At 37.1% G+C, this 20,050-nt stretch overlaps 2 long non-coding RNA genes and 1 pseudogene across 4 annotated transcripts; all 3 read right to left on the bottom strand.

The window, feature by feature from the left end:
* Window positions 1-2,523: 2,523 nt before the first annotated feature.
* On the bottom strand, window positions 2,524-12,592 carry LOC148782438 (uncharacterized). The gene is made up of 3 exons (XR_016054458.1): window positions 11,483-12,592; window positions 4,198-4,354; window positions 2,524-3,000 (listed from the first exon to the last, which is right to left on the bottom strand). It is a non-coding gene; the product is annotated as an uncharacterized LOC148782438 (long non-coding RNA).
* A 1,917-nt stretch (window positions 12,593-14,509) lies between these two features.
* On the bottom strand, window positions 14,510-19,825 carry LOC105421624 (uncharacterized). Of its 2 annotated transcripts, none has more exons than XR_967083.3 (2): window positions 19,088-19,825; window positions 14,510-15,081 (listed from the first exon to the last, which is right to left on the bottom strand). It is a non-coding gene; the product is annotated as an uncharacterized LOC105421624 (long non-coding RNA). The 2 variants fall into 2 exon arrangements; XR_016054457.1 differs by having other exon boundaries at window positions 19,122-19,825.
* On the bottom strand, window positions 15,091-19,081 carry LOC148782437 (protein FAR1-RELATED SEQUENCE 5-like; annotated as a pseudogene). The gene has a single exon (XR_016054456.1). The product of XR_016054456.1 is annotated as a protein FAR1-RELATED SEQUENCE 5-like (transcript).
* Window positions 19,826-20,050: the final 225 nt, after the last annotated feature.

Genomic DNA, 20,050 nt, shown 5'->3' with positions numbered 1-20,050 from the left:
TCAAATGGTCTTGGTGAAGGATTAAGATGTCAACGAAAGGTGAAGAGTCTATTTTAAAAAATTATTAAATGGCGAACACAATGAGAACACAGTGGTAGAAGGGACTGTTTGTACAAGTGACAACGAAGATCATAGATACATTTATAGGATTAAGATGTTAGAAGTGAAAGGAATTTTGAAAAGGATGAAGATAAGAAATGTTTTAGGATCAGATGGTATCCCGATAGAGGCTTGGAAGTGCATGGGGGAAATTGGCATTGACTAAGTGACGAAATTGTTCAACAAGGTGTTGAGAACAAAGAAAATGCCAGATAAATAGAGGAAAAGTATTGTGGTACCTATTTACAAGAACATAAGAGATATACATAATTGTGCAAATTATCGAGGGATCAAGCTCATGAGCATACTATGAAGTTTTGACAGAAAGTCATTGAGCAACGACTAAGGCACGAAACAAGTGTATCTGAAAATCAATTTGGTTTTAATGCCAAAAAAGTCAACAACTGAGGCTATTTTTCTAGACATCTGATTGAGACTCTTAGGGTGAAGGGAAAAGACCTCCACATGATCTTTATTGATCTAGAGAAAGCTTATGATAGAGTACATTGAGATTTGATTAGGAGGGAATTGGAAAAGAAATGTCTCTAGATACTATATCGACTAGGTGAGAGATATGTATGATGGAGCGCTAAGAAGTATACGAACAACTAATGGAAAAACGAGTGAGTTTTCAGTCACAATAGGTCTACATCAAGGGTTAGCATTGAGCCTGTACCTCTTTGTCTTAGTTATGGACGATTTAACTAGGCACCTACAGGATGAGCTAATGCGGTGCATGTTATTCGTAGAGGATATAGTTTGATTGATGAGACTCAAAATGACGTCAACACAAAGTTACAACTTTGGAGGGATGCTCTAGAATCTAAAGGTTTAAAAATCAGTCGAACTAAGACAGATAATATAGAGTGCAAGTTTAGTACTAATAGGAGTAGAGACGAGGAAGTAGTCAAGATTGATGGCCATGAAGTACAAAAACGACTGCACTTCTGATGTTTTGGGTCGATAATTTAGGAAAATAGAGAGATCGATGAAGATGTCGCATACAAATTAGAGCTGAGTGAGTGAAGTGGAAATCTGTAACTGAAATTTTGTAAGATCGACGCATACCAATGAGGCTGATGGGCAAATTCTATAGGACAATGGTAGGACCACCTTTACTCTATGGGGTGAAATGTTGGGCGGATAAAAAACAATATACCCATAAAATGAGTGTAGCGGAGATGAGGATGTTGAGATAGATGAGTGACAAGACAATAGTGGATATAATTCGAAATGAATCTATTCGAAAGAATTTAGGTGCAACACCAATAGGCGATAAAATGAGAGAGAGTAGACTTAGGTAGGTTGGCCATGTGTGGCGCCGACCAAGTACAACATTTGTTAGGAGGTGTGAGTTAATTCAAGTGGAAAGATTGAAAAGGGCAAGGGGTAAGCCCAAAAAGACGTGGTTGAAAATAATTTGAAAAGTTATAAGGACTTTTGGCCTCATTAACGATACAGACTTTAATAGAGTAGAATAGAGAATCAAGATTCAAATAGCCGCAAGCTAAAATGATAATGATGATGATGATGGTTGTTTCATATAAAAACAAATTTGATTGTGCTCCTTTTAATAATTTATGAATTTTATGAAATGTATTCTATTAAAATGGAAAAAAGAATATCTTGTCTTTTAGCAAAAAATATCGGTTGTTTTGGAAGAAGTAAAATATAAGTGTAGATTTTAGCATTTAATAGTAGCATTTTATGATCGTATAAAATATTGTTTCATTGTGCCCCCTTAGGAGCTCGTTGTATTTATGATACATCATGAAGTAGATGTAATCGCATTTATGGATTTAAAAGAAATTTTATGTATGTATGAGAATATGATTATTTGAAAGTAAAAATGTCAAAAATTATTTTAAAAAATAAGATGCAGTTTTTAGTTGAGGGATTATACAACATGTGAGGGAGCATACAATAAAGTGACTTTTTTTGTGACACGTCAGATATACAAAGAAGGGTGCAGTTGGCATACCGAACGCCTCTGTAGGTGTAGAGGTATGGTGCCCTTCAAATTTTATCATGGTATATAATTTTGATGTAAAATGCTATTAGGATTATCTCAAAATCTATTTTTATATCTAATTATAAAATTTTAAATTTAAACAATGGTTAAAATCAGTAGATCTATAACCATATGAAAATTTTGAAAATGGATGTTGTAGATAATATGTTGTAAAATGCACTATTTTTTAGACTTGAAATCTTTTAATTTTTCATAGTAATACATCTCGTTGTCGAGATGATCAATCAAAGGGGTTTCAACATGAAAACTACCTTTTCCAATGGATTTTTGAGGGGCATCCGTAGTTCTACATTATAAAGTAGCATCCTTCTATAAACTTTGTCCTACAAAGAATCAAGATATATATTTCTTGTGTGAGAGGTGTGCACTACATCCTCGAACCAAAGATGGACTTCTTGGTTGCCACCTTGCTACGAACCTCATTATTTTTTGACAAATGTTATGAACTTATATTAAAGTAATGCTTCAAGAGCATGAGATTACAAAGATTGGATCAAATTATTAGAAACTTGCAAAAAGGAAAGAGAAACACCATGTAGCTAGCCCACCAGCAACATCATTGGCTTCACGTATGGTGTGGCCGAAGCTTATCCTCAAATTAAGCTAGGCACAAAGGTCTTGAATTTTTAACCAAAGAATAAATAAGGACCAGGGGAACCTTTGCTCTTTTTTACACCACTTGATAACATTCAGGGAATCCCTTTTGATTACAATATCACCAATGAAACCCCTGTCGATGACAATATGAAGGCCTTGAAGTAGAGTAGCTAGTTCAGCATGATTGGCTGTTGTAGACCCATAAAGACCCGAATAAGAAAAAAGAACCAGTCCCAAATTGTTGCGAAGAAGCCCACCAACACCTACAAGCCCTAGATTTCCAAATGAGCTGTCATCAAAATTAAGTTTGAGACAAGCTTCTAGAGGTGCAATCCAAGTTCTAAGGGGACGACTAGAGTGAGAAGAGGAATGAGCCAAAAATTGCAGATTTGTAAGTTTAAGCTTTACGATACCCAAACCTCCTAGCTTTGACGGCATACAAACCTGGTCCTAGTTCACCAAATGAAACTTTATGTGGTTATCCTCAATATTACCCCAAATGAAGTTTCACATATATTTTTCAATAAACTTGATTACTTCACTAGGTATTTGTAGGACTGACATCAAATAAATAGGAAGATGTGCATAAGTGGATTTAACCAAAGTGATACGCCCACCAAAAGATAAAATCTTGGTCTTCCATAAGTCAAATTTAACTTGATACATGTGAATAAGAGGGTCCTAGGCTGCACGAGTGAGCATACGATCAGAGATAGAAACCCCTAAATATATAAGGGGAAAGGGAAAATATCCTATTATCCCCTATTTTTAACTTCTATATCTCATCAGACCCAATAATTGAAAAAATTACTTGTAAGAAAAATGATTTAATCTTTTATATCTACCAACCCCCTAAACCCTTTTGACCATGTATTATTGATATCAACAACTTATAAAATAACTCTATCTCTCTCTCTCTCTCTCTAAAACTATATCTCTCTCGCTTAAAAATCTATCTCTCTCTCTCTCTTAAAACTCCATCTCTCTCACATCATAGTCTCTCTCTCAAATCTTCATCTCTCTCCCTAAAACTCAAACTCCATCTCTTTCTCTCTCTAAAACTCTATCTCTCTCTAAAACCCAAACTCCATGTTTCTCTCTCTAAAACTCCATCTCTCTCACACATAAGAAGGTATGCTCGTGTTCGAGCACAAGCTAAACCCCTTGGCTGGTAAACTCATCAAGAAGCGAAGAGAGAGAGAGAGAGAGAGAGATGAAGTTTGAATAGGGTGTCATTTTAGTGTCTGTTTGGGTTAAAAATTTATGGTCAAAGGGTCCAGGCGGTTGTAAGATAAAAAAGATGAAGACCTTTTGCTTACAAGTAATATTTTCAATTCTTAGGTCTCATGAGTCATGGAAGTTAAAAATAGGGGATAAGGAGATATTTTCCCAAGGGGAAACTTCTAAACTCTACAACCCAAAATTGAAACAAGAGAATCCAAAAGGTTGTTAAAGCAAGAGATGCTTACAATTAAAGTCTTATGGAAATTTACTTTGAGGCCCAAAGCTAGCTGGCAACAGAGGAGGAATATGCTCAAATTTTGCATTTCGTCTTTATGTCATCTGCATATTGTAAATGTGAAATAAAGGGCCCAGATGAGGAAACTTGAAAACCTGTAAGAAGACCTGCATTTATAACATTCTTAAACATCAAGCTAAAACCTTTTACTATTAAGGTAAAAAGAAAATGAGATAGAGGGTCTCCTTGTTTAATGCCCCTAGAAGTAAGGAAGAGCCCTTTAGAAGATCCGTTAATAAGAACCAAGAAATGGGCCGAAGAAATGCACTCCATAATTCAAGAAATCCATCTAGCACCGAAACCCATTCTTCTCATAATCTCATTGAGCACTTGCCATTCAATCTTGTCAAAAGCTTTCTCCATATCCAATTTAATAACCACTCCCGGCTACTTAAAAAGATTTCTAGAGTGAATGCATTCATGGGCAATAAGAATGTTGTCTATGATCATGAGGTTTCTAATGAAGATTGATTGTTCATCAAAGATCACAAAAGGGAGAACCAACTTAAGTCACTCTGTTAATTTTTTTTGCAATAATTTTATAAAGACTGGACAAGAGACTAATCGGCCTAATATCTCCAATATCAGCAATGGTATATTTTTTTGAAATTAAAGAAATATAAGTAGAATTAATGCCCTTGAGAACACTCCCAGTGGATATAAATTCCTTAACCATTGAATAAACATCATCATATAGCAGATCCCAAAAACACTGAAAGAAGATAAGAGGGAAACCGTCAAGGCCAGGGGCTGTATCCCCAGGAAGAGAAAAAACATCCAGTCTAACTTCTTCCAAAGTAATATCACTTTTCTGATCAGAAACCAAGAAAAGTGACAAGGATTTAAAAGGAACCCCATATAAGAAAACCCTAAGGTTAAATTCACTAGAAAAAGCAAACTCAAAATGTTTAACAATGACCTCATCACGAGCTAAAATGTCGCCTTTCGATACACTCTGTAGAGAAATAGTAGAAATATCATTTTGTCTTCTACACGCATTCTCATAAGCATGCAAAAATTTGGTATTTCTGTCACCCTCTTTAAGCCATTAACCCTTGATCTTTGTTTCCAATAAATCTCCACCATCCTAAAGAGATCATGTAGCTTATCAAGCAGAGAATATTTATTAACAATCATCTCATCAGATAAAACTTGGTTTTCCTAAATAGAATTTTCAACCATCCCTAAGTCCATCAAAGTGGTATCAATTTTGCCTTTAAGTTGATACTGGTTTACTTTGTTCCAAGAGATGAGTTTGTGCTTTCGACGGATTAGTTTCTTATGAAGACGGGAGCCAAAACTGCCCAAAACATAATAACTACCCCAAGTATGATTGATGATATCCACAACTTCAGACTCATCCAGCCAGTGAATATCAAAATGAAAAGGTCTAGGCCCACAAAATACCTCCTAGTATGAAGACATATAAGGGGGTGATCAGAAGAAAGTTTAGTAAGAGCATTAACCTTTACCAAAGGGAATACTAGCCTCTGAGACAATAAATCTGTCAATCTTAGACATAATCAGATTGGAGGAACAATTATTAGACCAAGTAAAGTGAGCTCCAGTAGTAGGAAGATCTAATAAATCATTCTCCATAATGAAGTCATTAAATAGATACATATGAGAATTAAATTGGGAATAATTGGAAATTTCATCTGGGTGGCGAATAAGGTTAAAATTCCCTCCAATGCAAACAGGAAGTCTTGAAGAGCAAATAGAAGATTTCAAATCATCCAAAAAGAAATATTAGGCCCATACACATTAATAAGCACCCAACGAAAAACCCTGACAGGACATTCAAAAGTAATTGCCAAGAACCTATCAGATTTAAAAACATCCAAGCAAAGCAAAGCTGTTGGGTCCCAAAGAACCCACAGACCCTCAGAAAATCCAATGGCATCCACACCGTCCAAACACATAGAACCATTACCCCACAGAGTCTTGACATCCAAAAGAGAGGGTGAAGCACACTTAGTTTCTTGCAGAATAAAAGCAAAATGTTTAAATTTAGAAATCAAGATGTTGACCTCCTTCTTGCGTCGATCAGCACAGAGACCACGCATGTTCCAACTGATAATCTTCATGAGCAAGATGAAGGCTCATTGGGTCCCTCAAAGCCACCATCTTAATAAGGACGAAAAGAGCTGGACGAGCAAGTGCTACCACTGCAACTAGAAGTGGAGCGATTCTTCGAAGTCACACGGCTTGTCCTGAAAACCACTCCACCTGAAAGAGGAGCTGAATAGCTTTGAGAGCCACGAGCAACCAGTCTAGGCGATGAGCGCACAGATTTTGAGTCTACTTTTAAATTGGGTTTTCGTATCACCTTAGAGGCAGGTGAGGAGACCTCCAGATCATTTGTCAAACCAGAATAGTGGCACACAGGGAGCTTGGCTTGGTCTGTCCGAGTCTCATCCTTCAATTTTTTTGACATTTTTTGGACCACCTTAATACCTGCATCCATGGCTGCAAGCACCACCTCTGGAGGACCAATGAAAGAACCACCCATGTCCTTGAACATACAGTTGAACATTACATGGCTGGGTTGCTTGGTAGAGTCTTTGAATGATGCTCAATCACGTGAATAAGCTTAGAATCAATCCTTGCACCAAGCTGAATTGCAGAGGCCGAGTCAGAAGAGATATAGGACGATGAATCTGAAGCTTTTGCAAAGTGATCCGCAACCATCTCCACTGCGATAACGTCATCAACCAAAGGCTCACCAATAGTTTCCACCAAAGGTGGTGGTACGTACGGTTCAACCATAGCTAGAGGGACCGCAACAAATTCATGGTTGTTCATTACAATTATGGCTCCAGAAGCCACATCATAAGAAGGATTGGCATAGACAACCTCATCTACATCAATCAAATCAACGATTTCAACAACCACAGCAGGACAAATGGCAGCAGGCGACGATGTCAAATTCGAGACCCTGGAATGCCTCGTTAAAAGACGGAAAGGAAGAATCCTCCGATTGAACATGGTGAAGAGAAAAAGAAGAGCAGAAAGAGAATGACTAAGAGAAAAAATGGAACAAATAAAGAGAAGCAGATCTCAAGATTGAAAGGGCTTGAAAGGGCTTGAAAGGGGTAAGGAGTCTAGTGGGAGACATTGACGTCACTGCGAGGGAAAAAGGATGAGAAGAGGATGACGAGACAAAGGTGGTGGAAACATACGTGAGAGAAGGGGCAAGATGGACGGTGGAGGCAGTAATGGGATGGGTAGGGAGTGGCGATAGAGGAGGGGCAAGATGGGCGGTGGAGGCAGAATTGGGATAAGATCCCGAAATATGGGCTTTGGACGAAGAGGTAGGCCCATAACGAGGAGGCTTAGAAGCGGCACCCAAAAAGGCCGATAAAGAGGGGCCAGAAACAGAATCAAAGAGTACAAGCTTCTTTCCTTTATTATCCAAAATAGCTGACGGTTTCTAGGAGTGAAATCCCAAAAATCCTTCGCAAAATAACGACCAGTAGGCTTCCAAGTTTTAACTTTTTTGGAGGAGGAGAAAGAAGAAGATCCAAGTGATTCAACCTCAGATCTATTGCCACATGGCCTTGCCAATCTAAGGTTCAACCGATGAGGACCTTGGTTCACTAAAGGAGGTCGAGTCTTAGGATGTCCAAGAATGGCTCCAAGAGGTTGAACATGGGGTCTAACTTTGTGCTTTCTAAGAACCTCAACCCAAGAGCGGTCTTCCTTACCAGTAGATGCTTCAAGAGGGGTCAGAGCCGTAGGGTTGGCAGTCTTCAAACCTTCAATGGTGACATCAATGATAAAAAGGTTTGAACCAACAAAAAGGTTGATCAATGAGGGAGTCAGGGCCTTGACATATCTAAGAATATTGACTCTAATAAAAGAGAGATTAGGACCCACCATAGTTCCCTGTCAACGTCAACAAAAACCCCAACCAAATTGGCTAGACGTTGAAAGACTCTCATATTCCAAGTATGGAGAGGGATACCTCCGAAGCGAACCCAGCAAGGGGAGCATGAAGTGAGATTAGCGTAATCCCGCGGTTTCCAAGAATCTACAATTAAGAGTTTGTTCCGAACATACCACGTGTTGTGAATAAGGAGGACTTTACGAACGTCATCAATAGAGGAAGCAGAGAAAACAATACGAACGTCATCAGTAGAGGAAGAAGAGAAAACAATCATGTTGCTCCCGAAAGTACAGACCACAAGGGAGTAAGGTAGATTCCAAGCTCTCTTAGCCCAATGCTACGAAACCTCATTGTGTTTTACATATGGAAGATTGTTCCAAGCTCTGCATATTTGCTCTGCCCGCTATTTTCCCTAGGCGTTTGACGAATGGTCACAATAGATCAGGCATGATTGTTCTCATGAGACCCCAAATATCTATTGGGTGCGGTTTCTATAAGGTTGCAACTTTAAACAATCTAATTAAGGTGCACCTCCAAATTTTATCGAGACATATAATTTTGGTGTAAAAGAATCGTAGGTTATCTCAAAATCTATTTTTATGTCTAATTAAAAAATTTAAACTCCAAATATAGTTAAAATCAAGTAGATCTACAAATATACGAAAATCTTGATAATGGGTGGTCTAGATAATGTGTTGCAAGATGTACTATGTCAAGGACTCAAAATCTTTTTTTATTTTATTTATATTCATACATCTCGATGTTGAGATGATCAATTAGAGGGTTTTTCAACATTAAAACAATCTTTTTCGATGGATTTTGGAGGTGCATATGTAATTCTACATTTTAAGGTTGCGACCTTATATAAACATTTTCCATATCTATTTATCAAAAAAAAAAAAAATCGACACGTAAATATCTTTGATGAGAAGCAGTGAAAAATTCCTGGATGGTTGTTAATGAAATGAACAAATATATAAATTCATTGAAATAAATCTTCATTTCTTTGCCCACTTGGATGGCCCAAAAATCATTGCAAGCTTTTGTTAATGAATTTTTTATAATTGTAAGGGCATTTTGTTGTCAAACTTCATAATAGGAAAGTCTAAAATAAATCTTCATTACTTTGCCCACTTGGAGTGCCCAAGAATCCCTACATGATTTTGTTAATGCAATTCTTATAATTGTAAGGGTATTTTATTGTCAAAAACGTCATACTAAGAAAATCTAAATTCACCATGAGAGTGATGTATTATAGAATATATATATATAGATCCTCTCACACCCATGTGAGTAGGACCCTAAAGGATCACCATTAAATTTTGACACAGATCTCTAGAAAAGTTATTACATGAGTGAGGGACTTGGGTGAATAGGTTTATTTAAAACTTTTCTAGATATCTGTGTCAAAATTTAATGGTGATCATTTGGGGTCCTACTCACATGGGTTTAGGAGGTCTCATAGTATCATTACACACACACACATATATAAGTCTTCCCAACGCCTATAGGAAAAAATGAACAGTGATTTTGCCTACCCTCATCACCATCCAAAGTTCATCGTACGGTTACGATTGTTTGGTAGTATTTTATTTTTTATTATTTTTGTACAAATCGGAATGATTTGAAATTTGGAACATGTATGCATATTAGAAAGGCGCACCTAATAAAAAAAATAAAAAAAATTCTCAAAAAAATGTCGACCAAAATACCCCTGAAATATTTTGGGGGTATTTTGGTCAATTTGTTTCATGTAAAATATTTTTTTGATATTTTTCATAGATTCACCTATATTTTATGAACATACACTTCAAATTTCATATCATTCTGATTTATAAAAAAAAATAAATAAATAAAACGCTACCGGACAATCATTACCTTGCGATGAACTTTTTATGGTGATGAGGGTAGGCGAAATCACTGTTCATTTTCTCCTATAGGCGTTTTGTAGTATCTTCCTATATATAAGTGATAAACTATGTATTGGAAGATATGACAAAACGCCTGTAGGCGAAAATGAACAGTGATTTCGCCTACCCTCATCACCTTCCAAAGTTCATCGTACGGTCGTGATTTTCTAGTAGTGTTTCATTTTTTCATTTTTTTCTAAAAATCAAAATGATCTGAAATATGAAGCATGGGTACATATTAGTGAGGCACACCTAATAAAAATATAAAAAAATAATCCGTAAAATATAAATTGACCAAACTACCCCTGAAAATTTACAGGGCTATTTTGATCAATTTATATTCCACGAAGTACTTTTTTCATATTTTTATTAGGTGAGTCTCACTAATATGTATACACGCTCCAAATTTCAAGTAATTTGAATCTGTAGAAAACAAATGAAAATTAAAACACTACCGTGCAATTGTGACCGTACGATGAAGTGTGGATGGTGATGAGGGTAGGTGAAATAACTGTTCGTTTTTTCCTATTGGCATTGGGAAGAGTTTTCCCTATATATATATATCACGAATGTTCAGTAGTGTTTGAATTTTTTTTTTTTCTACAAATCCAAATCACTTGAAATTTTTGGGGTGTGTTCATCAAAAATAAGTGAATCTTCGAAAAATATCAAAAAAAAATTTTATGTGAAATAAATTGACCAAAATATCCCTGAAAGAATTCGGGATATTTTGGTCAATTTATTTTATAAATAATTTATTTTATATTTTTATTAGGTAGGCTTTGATAAGAAGAATATACACCTAAAATTTAAAATGATTTGGATATATAAAAATAAAATAAAATTCAAACAGTATCGGACATCGGTGATTATCAGATCCGACCAGATTCAATTTGGGCCGTTGGGCTCATATGTTCATATGAGTTAGTAGGCTAATCCCCATTACTTTCGATATATATATATATATATATATATATATATATATATATATATATATATATATATATATATATATATATATATATAATAATCTCTCAAATAACATAGGTTAAACTTAAAATCTCTTGTGAATTATCTTTTTACCACCATTACCCTCGTATTAATGGAGCCCAAAGCCTACATAGAAGGGCATTTTTTACTTTTTAGTTCAAAAAATAAAAAACGCTCCTAAAAACTTGAGAATTGAAATCTGAATATTAAAACCACCATATCTCTCTCCCTCTTATGCTTTGCACGGCTATTTCCAAAACAAAAAAAAAAAAGGGAAACAAAGGGCATTCACCAAAGAGCCTATGTGGTTCCATTTCGACTTAGAAAAAGATATATAGAAAAGTTCGAGAATAAAAATTAAAAATACAAAACCATGAGCCGTTGGATCAAGATATGATGGCTAAGAAAATCAGGGGTTACATGTGTAGAAAGCTATCGCAAGATACCTTGAGCCACCGCCTGACATTCGGTTGCAGGCTTGTAACTTGAGCCACCATTTTTCTGAAGTTGCTCCTCATACCGTTGGCGTCGCTATCCCCATTGCTGGGGTAATCATGCCCTTTTGCAACTGCATTCCGAGGTTTGACACCAAGTTTCCAGGATTGTAACTTGAGCCACCGTTTTCTTGCATTGCTCCTCCCTACTCTGGTGTTGGGAACTCCATTGCATGTCGACACAGTGGCGTGGCCAACCTCAGAGTTGGCGTCGCTGGTCATGGTGTTGGCCTGGGGTCACTGGCTAAGCTATCTCGGACTGTTTCTTCCAAATTGTTTGCTGCATTGGGGTTGTTATTGGTCTGTTGGGGATCCTCGTTGAAGTTCTGAGCTTGATTTTGAGCCCCATAGGGGGTATGGTTTTCAGGATACTGGTTTTTAGGGTTCTGAGCAGTCCTAGGGTTCATGGTGGCTAATATGGGCTCCTTCGGTATCCAGCTGAGATTAGGGTGTCTATAAAAGGGAACTAATCCAAAGCCGATGAAATTTTGGTAGCACCTACCCTGTAGGAATCGGTCGGTTGGGGTCTGATGGAAACAAGGCCACGAGTACTGCCTTAGAAGAGCCTCCTTAATGGGCTCGATTGATGGGCATAAGTGGGCTTAGGTAGGTGTCCCCAATGAGCAGTGTTAGGTGTGGTTAAAGTATGGGAGCTATAGTTAGAATTAGGGTTAGGGTTAGGGTTGGGTTTGTTAGTTTGGGTTAGGGTTTAGAAGGGTGATTCGGTTAAGGTTTGAGAGGAGGGTTTGGTTGGGGTTAGGGGCGGAAGGTTGATTCGGCTGGGTTAAAGTTGAGAGGATAGTTGGGTTAGGGTTAGGGTTTTGACAACCTTGGTTAAGACAGGGACTTAACCAAGACGGGTTAGGTTTGGATAACTAGGGTTGGTTTATTAGGGTTTGGGTAAGAGTACGATCTTTTGCAAAAAGAATTTCTTCTCATCTCAAGCAAACAAAAAGTATCAACTCCCAAATTTCATTAAAATGAACTCCTACATTCCAAGCTTTTATAAATGAGGGGTTAACCCCTTTTATAGACTCTATACAAATATAAGTGCATAATCAAAAGAAAGGGCGAAAAGATGAGCAAGCACAGTCCCACTGTAAGGTGCATGAGCGCATGCCCACGTAACAAACCCACAATAAGGTGAATGAGAACATGCTCACATTAACTGTCATGATAGGCCATAAGAGCTTCGGATCTTCTAGTCTTTTATTGCCTTATTCTATTGTTCTTTCTTTATTTTTGCTTTATTAGTTGGAAAAAATTAATTTCATTCATCCATTTATTTACTTTAATAACACCCTTTTTCATTTATGAACTCTTTCATTGCAAATTATAATGTCCTTCATGGTGAAATTCAGTGGAGAATGGACTAATTTCATATTATTTGTCAGGCCACACTCTCTTACTTGGTATTGAATGTAGTCTTTTCTTGTGTCTGGACTTGGATTTGGAGTTCCAGATCCAAATCCAAGTCCAAACACAAGAAAAGACTACATTCAATATTTACATTCAAGAAAAGTAAGGTATTTGCAATTTGTCATGATATTTACATTTTCAATGTTCTTTGTTCATTGATATATTTGCAATATGTTATGATGTGTTTGAAGTACATAGTTATTTAGTCATTCACAATGTGATTCTTATGAGATTATTGTTGGCCCTAACAATGTCATCTCATTCTATAAGTAATCGAGGATGTACAACTCGACAATGTCTTAAGTACAGTATAGATTGTGCTGCGGCAGCATCGGCAAGCCCAAATAACCCGAACAGGATGTACTATAAGTGTCTATTATGTGGGTTCTTCTAATGGTGTAATGAATATGTTACTGCCGTGTAAAATGTCAATTTAAAGTATTGCAATACATAACAGTGGAATCCAATGGATGAATCAGAAGAACGTGTCATGGTCAATCAAGAAAGAAGTGTTGGCCATGAATACGATAATCGGTGCCTAAGGCATTTGCAACAATTCTTACTCGATGCCTTTGGGTGTTTGCAACAATTTTTGTTTTTTTTGCATTAATAAATGTGTGCTTGTTGGTGCTTATCTTTTTTATTTTTGTAGTCCTTATTCGAAACATGTGATAGTTTTTTGAAGTTGTTTTTTTATTAATGTAATTATTTCCATTGTGGAAAGGTTAATATTGTAGTTGTGGAATTCAATTGTCTCCCTCTCTTTCTCTCCTCTATCTCTCTCTCATCCATGAAGAATGAGATTGCTCTCTCTCTTTCTATGTAACTCACTTTTGAAAATTATCCATTGTGATGATTCCAAAGATCTTAGAGAGAAAGAGTGTGTGTGTGTGAGAGTGAGAGTGATGAGTCCAAATGCAGCCTTTGTGTGAACCATCGGGATTTGGTAGCTTAATGTTTTTGACATATGTTTGTTTCATCCGAATAAGTTGGAAGATGTTTGTTTCAATAGGGAGGATACACAACACAAACAAGTAACAACATTTCGATTATAACCTATTGTATTGGACTCTTTGTATTCATGCTTAATGGGCATTTCTGAATTTCTTATACTATGAATGAACTTATAAGGGTAATTAATGAGCATTTCTGAGTTTCTCATTTATATACACTTTTTTTGAAAAAAAAAATTAAATACCGATTGATCACCAAAACCATTGAAAACCGAAAGAAGCTTATTTTACCTCTTTATCTCTAGCCACGAAACCAATCAAAAGACACTTTTTTGGAATCCAAATCTCTCTCTCTCGTTCCACTTGTATATCATTTACCTCAAGCAACACATCCCAAATCCTAAAAAACGTATAGAACCAAAATTAACTTGAAGGGGGTTTAAATGTATTAAATTTGGGATAGTGAAAAATGAAGTGCATCTATAATACCCATTCACGTATCCATGAATTTTTCACTTACTTTGAATTTACATGAATTTACCACTTACTTTGAATGTGCGAAAGGGAGTCAAAATGATGATCGGCTAGATCAAATTACTATCGCATATGGAAGCTAGCTAAGGATAAAATATCACCAAAATAAAATTTACATAAGAAAATAAAATTTACACTTTCTAAGTTTAACTCCAAAGAAGAATCCAACCATTATTAAAAATCCATAGAAGAAGATAATAAATGAGAAATTCTTTTCCATAAACCTATTGTTTCTGGGTTGTAGCTTCTTAGTATCTAATTGTTTAGGCTGCTGAGTCCTGCACCATAAGTTACAAATCTGCATACCTCCTTCACCAATCAAAAGAAAGAACAAATTGGACAGGTGAATTTCCATGCATCTGACTGTCCAAAACTTTCCTAAACTCAGTTAAGTCCATGACAGTGGCATCAACTCCATCTTGAATGACGATCAGCAGCAATGTTGCCACACCAGCGACAATTGCCAAACGATAAAAGATCCCCATTGTGAACAAGAATTACAGACATTAAAATCAAAGGCCAAGAATGAAGTCTCTCTCTCCCTCTCTCTCTCTCTCTGATGCACACAAACCATTCTTGACGAGTCTAGGTATCATGTTGATGCCCTTCTCAAGTTCTGTTGGGTCTTGAATGCCTCCTAGGAAGCTGTTCCAGAGGCAAGTTCATTAACAAGTACATCAAACATCATAACACCAGCAGATGTAAATGACATATGACAGTCACACTCAAAGAATATGATACTATGAAAGCTATAAAACATGAGAACTGGTTGAGTTTGAATCAGAGAGAGAGAGAGAGAGAAAGGGAGAGAGAGAGAGAAAGGGAGAGAGAGAGACGCAACCAAACAAGCATGAAAATTTGAATGCAATAAAATTTCTTACAATGCAAACAAATACTTGTTTATTGATTAAAATGCAAAACACTAAAAATTCTTACCATTACTCATCGTATTCCACATTCTCACATGACCCATCCGTGCATCTTATATTGACATTTAACCTAAACGAAGAAAATCCATTTCAAATATTTATAATTAAGGAATTCATATTACCATCACAAAGAGTATGGAAAACGGAGGAATAGTTCATTCATACTTTGAACGTGCGAGAGCTAGACAATTCATTCTGTCATGTCCACTCCCATTGCAAACTGCGCACTTTCGGGTGACTTCTCTTTTGCTTTCGCGTTTGCTTTCTCTGTCTCTATCTCAACCCGAGGTACATATCTATCATTGGTAGGTCTCCCCTTTGTTCGTGCCGAGGGGGCTCAAGGATATTATAGCGTGCATGTCCCTTAACCTCAGCGCGGTTGCTACTGTCGGCATTCATATTCTCTGTACGACTGTTGCAAGGGGTCTTAATAGCACCACATGGCAATACCACACCCACAATCTTGGCCTCAACCATTGCAACTGTACTTGCTATTTCAGACATTATAAATGTATGAAGTTCTACACTTTCTGAAGCATGCTCTGCTAGCACTCTAGTGGCTTGACAAACCTCATTAAAACAAATGGAACGCGGTAGATCAAAAGTACCTTGAATTTGTGAATTTGTTTCCCGTTGGTATCAACTACAACACCTTGCATCACATTTTTCGTCCACCTCTTCATTATGTAATGCAATGGGATTTCAAAAATATTTCTCACCATGAACACCATAATCCTATGCCTACAAATAATGCCTAACCTCTCATACATGTGGCAAGTACAAGAAAAAGTTTTGTCGTTACTATTGAACTCTACAGTGCAGGCCCTGTTTCAGTTCCACGTTTTGATACCTTGAAGATTGCAACTGTGTCATTCTCTTCAATAATTTCACTCATGTAATTGACGTCTTGTGCAACTTCTTCCCCAAACAACGTCATAACTTTGAGTGTATATATCTTCGAAGCGTGAGCCTCGATGTCACACGTGGTCCTCAAAATAGGCGTAGATGTGATGCTATTTAAGTCATTTTCTCTCATCTTAAGAAGTTTTTTACCATGCACTTTTAGAGTAGTTTCCAACAATGTGCACAAGCTTGTATTGGAAGTCACATAATTTTTGAAGTGCTCATTCATTTCTTCTCTTCTTTGAGTCGATGACATACCGATTATGAATGGATCTGCCACGTATGCATCAATCCATTTCTTTCGACATTGGTACAATCTATTGAGCCATTCATTCTGTTGAAGATCATATTTCTCGATTAGAGATTTCCATTCTGACCCAAATTCTTCCTTAGTTTCGCTCATTATACAATTCCTGAAGTGGTCTGGAAAAGATGGACTCCTTCGTAAGACATGACACAAATTTTCTTTGAAAGAATGTGCCACTTACAATAATGATATTTGTTTTTATTGAAAACTTGTCTCACTGCAGCGGTCATTGTAGGATCCTGATCAGTGATAATTACTCCCGGTTGGCGTCCACCGAATGCCTCTAGCCAATTTTCAAATATCCATACAAAAGACTCCACATTCTCATCAAATATAAGTGCAAATCCAAAAAATATTGTGCTAAGGTGGTGATTCACTTCAAGTATGAGAGCAAAGGGCATGTCAAAAGAGTTTGTCTTATATGTGGTATCAAAAGTGACCACATATGAGAACTGATTGTAGAACACCCTTAACATGTCATCTACCCATAATAGGCTGACAATATGATTTTCTTCATCTAATTTCACCTTATAGAAAAAAGATGGATTCGACCTTTTCATATCGATTAACCATTCCATCGGACGGTTCCCATCTTCCCTTTTGATTTTTCTTCTCTTGTTTCCTAATTGGTTTTCGATGTCTTTTTGTGAGCAAGGGATATTAACAATCCCTCCAACTTGCTTTAAAAAGATATTATAGATATTCCGTGACTTTACCAAAGCAGAGCTCATAAAGTTTATCATTGTCTTTGTCGCATCCGACATTGTTCGGTGCAATTGGATGAGTCGGGCATTCCTTGGAGATAAAAGGTCGTGATTGTGATCCTTAACAAACCATGTGACAACCCACTCATTGTTGGCATTTATTCGTACGTACATCTTCGCTGCACATCCAACCTTGACTAAGGGATGTTTTTGTAGGTAACACTTCTTTCACTATACGGAATCCTTCCTTGAAATATATAAATTCCCTAATAGTTCTCTTTCCATCCTTATTGTTGTGAGTAGTTCCCTTTCTAACACCAAACCCATGCACCAATGCAAAAGCCTTGTAAAACTCAAATGCATCATTTTCAGCACCGAATTTCATTCATATATAGGGTTCCTCTATTTCTGAGCCCTTGGACGACCACGCATATTCCCTGTTTCCAAGATTTGTGAACTTATTGGGGGGCGGGGTTGCAAGGAAAGGATCTTGCTCCATGGGCTCTACAGTATCCCCCATGTTGTCATCCTTTGACCATGTGGGGGATACCACACTTTCTGAAATGATGAGGTCCTTCTCAGATACTAAAATTACCCCACACAAAACACATTTTATATGTCAATTAATGACTTCAACACTTCACATATTTTTTAATAAATGATTCGACAAATCATCATAGAGACTTTAGTTAAAGGTGTGGGAACTGAAGCTAAAGGTGTGGGAATTATTTGTCTTGCTCTTTGAAACATGTTAAAGCGTAATAGAGACTTTAGCTTACAAGATCTTGACAGTCGTGTCTGAAAGAATCATCTATGGATAGAGCAAAAACTTTATCACGAACAATGCTTAAAGCATGTATAGAACTGTTATGCATGAAGGATAGTTGATTGCCATTTAAAGTTGGTGCCTATGGGAGATAGAACTGTTATGCATGAAGGATAGTTGATTAGCATATATAGTTTCTGGGTTTCGCTGGTACTAATAGGTCTTTTCTTTGTTTTGTTGGCTACAAGGATTTCTTTATTTTGGTAATCCACTGAGAGAGAATATTTTTTGTGCATGTGGGTGGTCTTTTATTGTTCTGGCAGCTCTACATTGGTCATATTTGATGTAACTTGGGACATACATTGTTAGTGTGACATGATTGATAATATTCTAGTTTCATGAAGTCCTGCTTACTGTTATGATTCAAAAGAAAAAGGAAACATACACTCTTGACTCCTCCCATTGTTAGTGTGACATGAATGATAATATTCTAGTTTCATGAAGTCCTGCTTACTGATATGATTCAAAAGAAAAAGGAAACATACACTCTTGACTCCTCCTGTGCATGCAGCTAATGGTCATTTGATCCTGGTTTCTTATACATCCAAAAGATGCAAAGGATATGTTTCTGCAACTAAAAGATAGTATTGTTGATTTAAATGGTGGAGGGACTGTAACACTCCAGATGATATTAACCACATATTCAAATTGTAGATATCACAGAAAGTATGCTTCAAAATGAACCGAAAGACAGCAGGCAACAACACAAGACCATAGAGAAAGCAATACAAATCATGCAATTCCTGACATCAAAAATTCATACAAACTTTAAACTATCATGTCAAACGATCATAAAAAATTTCCATTATTGAGAAAGCAATACAAGTGATGCAATTGCTGACATAAAAAATTCATCCAAACTTCAAACTATCATGCCCAAACAAACTATTCATCATGGTGAAGAGCAAGAATCTCAGCAATCTGAGATAAAAAGAAAAAGGAAAAACTCTCTCAAAGAGGCAAAGATGGCAATCAAACGAACCCAATTTGTAACGCTTTCAGTTTGAGGGGTTTACATCAATCGATTAGGGCGAAAAAATGAGATGCAAAGGCCCTCGTTTGCGATCCAGAGGCCTGCGAGAGAGAGGGCTTTCTTCTGAGAGAGGCCTGCAATCCAGGGAGAGAAAGCCCTACAATCAAGAGAGAGAGACTCTGCTCTTGATGGTAGCTTGCGAGGAGGGAGTTTTCCTTTTTTCTTTGTATCTCAGATTTCCCTGATTTCTCAGTTTTTCCAATCCAGGTGAAACCCAATGACAGTTTGAAACCCTTCACATAGAGAGAGAGTAGGGTCTGCTGCGAGGAGGCATGTGAGGAGCGAGCTAAGAAAGAGAGATGGAGAGAAAGGCCTTCTTGCGATCCAAGTGAAACCCTTCACGTAGAGAGAGAGAGAGAGTAGGGTCTGCTGTGAGGAGGCCTCAATGAAGAGATGAGAGAGTGAGAGGGAGAGAAAGGCCTTCGCTCGATCCAGGTAAAACCCTTCGCGTAGAGACAGAGAGTAGGGTCTATTTCGAGGAGGCCTTCACGTAGAGAGAGAGAGAGAGAGTCTGCAGGAGTAGGTCTGCTGCTAGGAAGGAGCTGAGAGAGAGATGGGTCTGCTGCGAGGAGGCTTGAAAACTGTCAGGCTATTTGTCGGGTGCATTTGTTTAACATCACCATTGAAACTCTCTCGGTGACTGTCATCCGTTCGGCGTTCCCCGAACCCATATGCGAAGGGGCGTATGGGATCATTTATATATATATATATATATATATAAATATGAACAATAATTTTGCCTATCTTCATTACCGTCTAAAGTTTATCGTACGGTCATAATTATTTGATAGTATTTTTTTTTATTTTTTTTATAAATCGGAATGATCTCAAATTTGAAGTGTTTTCACATCTTAGTGAGGTGCATCTAATAAAAATATAAAAATAATAATTCGTAAAAACAAAATTGACCAA

The sequence above is a fragment of the Amborella trichopoda genome, chromosome 4 (assembly GCF_054954075.1).
Source record: "Amborella trichopoda isolate Santa Cruz 75 chromosome 4, AtrichopodaSantaCruz75HAP2 v2.0, whole genome shotgun sequence".
NCBI classification, from domain to species: domain Eukaryota; kingdom Viridiplantae; phylum Streptophyta; class Magnoliopsida; order Amborellales; family Amborellaceae; genus Amborella; species Amborella trichopoda.
Note: the sequence above shows the minus strand (reverse complement) of the source record. Positions and strands in the feature narration are given on the sequence as shown.